Below are 6,315 nucleotides of genomic sequence, written 5' to 3'. Positions count from 1 at the left end.
CACCTGGTTATCAGCACAACACCTTACCACTGCTACACCTGGTTATCAGCACAACACCTTACCACTGCTACACCTGGTTATCAGCACAACACCTTACCACTGCTACACCTGGTTATCAGCAGAGTCCCAACACCTTACCACTGCTACACCTGGTTATCAGCACAACACCTTACCACTGCTACACCTGGTTATCAGCACAACACCTTACCACTGCTACACCTGGTTATCAGCAGAGTCCCAACACCTTACCACTGCTACACCTGGTTATCAGCACAACACCTTACCACTGCTACACCTGGTTATCAGCAGAGTCCCAACACCTTACCACTGCTACACCTGGTTATCAGCACAACACCTTACCACTGCTACACCTGGTTATCAGCAGAGTCCCAACACCTTACCACTGCTACACCTGGTTATCAGCAGAGTCCCTACACCTTACCACTGCTACACCTGGTTATCAGCACAACACCTTACCACTGCTACACCTGGATATCAGCACAACACCTTACCACTGTTACACCTGGTTATCAGCAGAGTCCCAACACCTTACCACTGCTACACCTGGTTATCAGCAGAGTCCCAACACCTTACCACTGCTACACCTGGTTATCAGCACAACACCTTACCACTGCTACACCTGGTTATCAGCACAACACCTTACCACTGCTACACCTGGTTATCAGCAGAGTCCCAACACCTTACCACTGCTACACCTGGTTATCAGCACAACACCTTACCACTGCTACACCTGGTTATCAGCACAACACCTTACCACTGCTACACCTGGATATCAGCACAACACCTTACCACTGCTACACCTGGTTATCAGCACAACACCTTACCACTAATACACCTGGTTATCAGCAGAGTCCCAACACCTTACCACTGCTACACCTGGTTATCAGCACAACACCTTACCACTGCTACACCTGGTTATCAGCACAACACCTTACCACTGCTACACCTGGTTATCAGCAGAGTCCCAACACCTTACCACTGATACACCTGGTTATCAGCACAACACCTTACCACTGCTACACCTGGTTATCAGCACAACACCTTACCACTGCTACACCTGGTTATCAGCACAACACCTTACCACTGCTACACCTGGTTATCAGCAGAGTCCCAACACCTTACCACTGCTACACCTGGTTATCAGCACAACACCTTACCACTGCTACACCTGGTTATCAGCACAACACCTTACCACTGCTACACCTGGTTATCAGCACAACACCTTACCACTGCTACACCTGGTTATCAGCACAACACCTTACCACTGCTACACCTGGTTATCAGCACAACACCTTACCACTGTTACACCTGGTTATCAGCACAACACCTTACCACTGCTACACCTGGTTATCAGCACAACACCTTACCACTGATACACCTGGTTATCAGCAGAGTCCCAACACCTTACCACTGCTACACCTGGTTATCAGCACAACACCTTACCACTGCTACACCTGGTTATCAGCACAACACCTTACCACTGATACACCTGGTTATCAGCAGAGTCCCAACACCTTACCACTGCTACACCTGGTTATCAGCACAACACCTTACCACTGCTACACCTGGTTATCAGCAGAGTCCCAACACCTTACCACTGCTACACCTGGTTATCAGCACAACACCTTACCACTGCTACACCTGGTTATCAGCACAACACCTTACCACTGCTACACCTGGTTATCAGCAGAGTCCCAACACCTTACCACTGCTACACCTGGTTATCAGCACAACACCTTACCACTGCTACACCTGGTTATCAGCACAACACCTTACCACTGATACACCTGGTTATCAGCAGAGTCCCAACACCTTACCACTGCTACACCTGGTTATCAGCACAACACCTTACCACTGCTACACCTGGTTATCAGCAGAGTCCCAACACCTTACCACTGCTACACCTGGTTATCAGCACAACACCTTACCACTGCTACACCTGGTTATCAGCACAACACCTTACCACTGCTACACCTGGTTATCAGCAGAGTCCCAACACCTTACCACTGCTACACCTGGTTATCAGCACAACACCTTACCACTGCTACACCTGGTTATCAGCAGAGTCCCAACACCTTACCACTGCTACACCTGGTTATCAGCACAACACCTTACCACTGCTACACCTGGTTATCAGCACAACACCTTACCACTGCTACACCTGGTTATCAGCACAACACCTTACCACTGCTACACCTGGTTATCAGCAGAGTCCCAACACCTTACCACTGCTACACCTGGTTATCAGCACAACACCTTACCACTGCTACACCTGGTTATCAGCACAACACCTTACCACTGCTACACCTGGTTATCAGCAGAGTCCCAACACCTTACCACTGCTACACCTGGTTATCAGCACAACACCTTACCACTGCTACACCTGGTTATCAGCAGAGTCCCAACACCTTACCACTGCTACACCTGGTTATCAGCACAACACCTTACCACTGCTACACCTGGTTATCAGCAGAGTCCCAACACCTTACCACTGCTACACCTGGTTATCAGCAGAGTCCCTACACCTTACCACTGCTACACCTGGTTATCAGCACAACACCTTACCACTGCTACACCTGGCTATCAGCACAACACCTTACCACTGTTACACCTGGTTATCAGCAGAATCCCAACACCTTACCACTGCTACACCTGGTTATCAGCAGAGTCCCAACACCTTACCACTGCTACACCTGGTTATCAGCACAACACCTTACCACTGCTACACCTGGTTATCAGCACAACACCTTACCACTGCTACACCTGGTTATCAGCAGAGTCCCAACACCTTACCACTGCTACACCTGGTTATCAGCACAACACCTTACCACTGCTACACCTGGTTATCAGCACAACACCTTACCACTGCTACACCTGGATATCAGCACAACACCTTACCACTGCTACACCTGGTTATCAGCACAACACCTTACCACTGCTACACCTGGTTATCAGCAGAGTCCCAACACCTTACCACTGCTACACCTGGTTATCAGCACAACACCTTACCACTGCTACACCTGGTTATCAGCACAACACCTTACCACTGCTACACCTGGTTATCAGCAGAGTCCCAACACCTTACCACTGATACACCTGGTTATCAGCACAACACCTTACCACTGCTACACCTGGTTATCAGCACAACACCTTACCACTGCTACACCTGGTTATCAGCACAACACCTTACCACTGCTACACCTGGTTATCAGCAGAGTCCCAACACCTTACCACTGCTACACCTGGTTATCAGCACAACACCTTACCACTGCTACACCTGGTTATCAGCACAACACCTTACCACTGCTACACCTGGTTATCAGCACAACACCTTACCACTGCTACACCTGGTTATCAGCACAACACCTTACCACTGCTACACCTGGTTATCAGCACAACACCTTACCACTGCTACACCTGGTTATCAGCACAACACCTTACCACTGCTACACCTGGTTATCAGCACAACACCTTACCACTGCTACACCTGGTTATCAGCAGAGTCCCAACACCTTACCACTGATACACCTGGTTATCAGCACAACACCTTACCACTGCTACACCTGGTTATCAGCACAACACCTTACCACTGCTACACCTGGTTATCAGCACAACACCTTACCACTGCTACACCTGGTTATCAGCACAACACCTTACCACTGCTACACCTGGTTATCAGCACAACACCTTACCACTGCTACACCTGGTTATCAGCACAACACCTTACCACTGCTACACCTGGTTATCAGCAGAGTCCCAACACCTTACCGCTGTTACACCTGGTTATCAGCACAACACCTTACCACTGCTACACCTGGTTATCAGCAGAGTCCCAACACCTTACCACTGCTACACCTGGTTATCAGCACAACACCTTACCACTGCTACACCTGGTTATCAGCAGAGTCCCAACACCTTACCACTGTTACACCTGGTTATCAGCACAACACCTTACCACTGTTACACCTGGTTATCAGCAGAGTCCCAACACCTTACCACTGCTACACCTGGTTATCAGCAGAGTCCCAACACCTTACCACTGCTACACCTGGTTATCAGCACAACACCTTACCACTGCTACACCTGGTTATCAGCACAACACCTTACCACTGTTACACCTGGTTATCAGCACAACACCTTACCACTGCTACACCTGGTTATCAGCACAACACCTTACCACTGCTACACCTGGTTATCAGCAGAGTCCCAACACCTTACCACTGCTACACCTGGTTATCAGCACAACACCTTACCACTGTTACACCTGGTTATCAGCACAACACCTTACCACTGATACACCTGGTTATCAGCACAACACCTTACCGCTGTTACACCTGGTTATCAGCACAACACCTTACCACTGTTACACCTGGTTATCAGCAGAGTCCCAACACCTTACCACTGCTACACCTGGTTATCAGCAGAGTCCCAACACCTTACCACTGCTACACCTGGTTATCAGCAGAGTCCCAACACCTTACCACTGCTACACCTGGTTATCAGCACAACACCTTACCACTGCTACACCTGGTTATCAGTACAACACCTTACCACTGCTACACCTGGTTATCAGCAGAGTCCCAACACCTTACCACTGCTACACCTGGATATCAGCAGAGTCCCAACACCTTACCACTGCTACACCTGGTTATCAGCACAACACCTTACCACTGCTACACCTGGTTATCAGCACAACACCTTACCACTGTTACACCTGGTTATCAGCAGAGTCCCAACACCTTACCACTGCTACACCTGGTTATCAGCACAACACCTTACCACTGCTACACCTGGTTATCAGCACAACACCTTACCACTGCTACACCTGGTTATCAGCACAACACCTTACCACTGTTACACCTGGTTATCAGCACAACACCTTACCACTGCTACACCTGGTTATCAGCACAACACCTTACCACTGCTACACCTGGTTATCAGCACAACACCTTACCACTGCTACACCTGGTTATCAGCAGAGTCCCAACACCTTACCACTGCTACACCTGGTTATCAGCAGAGTCCCAACACCTTACCACTGCTACACCTGGTTATCAGCACAACACCTTACCACTGCTACACCTGGTTATCAGCACAACACCTTACCACTGCTACACCTGGTTATCAGCACAACACCTTACCACTGCTACACCTGGTTATCAGCACAACACCTTACCACTGCTACACCTGGTTATCAGCACAACACCTTACCACTGCTACACCTGGTTATCAGCACAACACCTTACCACTGCTACACCTGGTTATCAGCAGAGTCCCAACACCTTACCACTGCTACACCTGGTTATCAGCACAACACCTTACCACTGCTACACCTGGTTATCAGCACAACACCTTACCACTGTTACACCTGGTTATCAGCACAACACCTTACCACTGCTACACCTGGTTATCAGCACAACACCTTACCACTGCTACACCTGGTTATCAGCAGAGTCCCAACACCTTACCACTGCTACACCTGGTTATCAGCACAACACCTTACCACTGTTACACCTGGTTATCAGCACAACACCTTACCACTGCTACACCTGGTTATCAGCACAACACCTTACCACTGCTACACCTGGTTATCAGCACAACACCTTACCACTGTTACACCTGGTTATCAGCAGAGTCCCAACACCTTACCACTGCTACACCTGGTTATCAGTACAACACCTTACCACTGCTACACCTGGTTATCAGCAGAGTCCCAACACCTTACCACTGCTACACCTGGATATCAGCAGAGTCCCAACACCTTACCACTGCTACACCTGGTTATCAGCACAACACCTTACCACTGCTACACCTGGTTATCAGCACAACACCTTACCACTGTTACACCTGGTTATCAGCAGAGTCCCAACACCTTACCACTGCTACACCTGGTTATCAGCACAACACCTTACCACTGCTACACCTGGTTATCAGCACAACACCTTACCACTGCTACACCTGGTTATCAGCACAACACCTTACCACTGTTACACCTGGTTATCAGCACAACACCTTACCACTGCTACACCTGGTTATCAGCACAACACCTTACCACTGCTACACCTGGTTATCAGCACAACACCTTACCACTGCTACACCTGGTTATCAGCAGAGTCCCAACACCTTACCACTGCTACACCTGGTTATCAGCAGAGTCCCAACACCTTACCACTGCTACACCTGGTTATCAGCACAACACCTTACCACTGCTACACCTGGTTATCAGCACAACACCTTACCACTGCTACACCTGGTTATCAGCACAACACCTTACCACTGCTACACCTGGTTATC

Source organism: Salmo salar, chromosome ssa26, assembly GCF_905237065.1.
Source record: "Salmo salar chromosome ssa26, Ssal_v3.1, whole genome shotgun sequence".
NCBI classification, from domain to species: domain Eukaryota; kingdom Metazoa; phylum Chordata; class Actinopteri; order Salmoniformes; family Salmonidae; genus Salmo; species Salmo salar.
Note: the sequence above shows the minus strand (reverse complement) of the source record.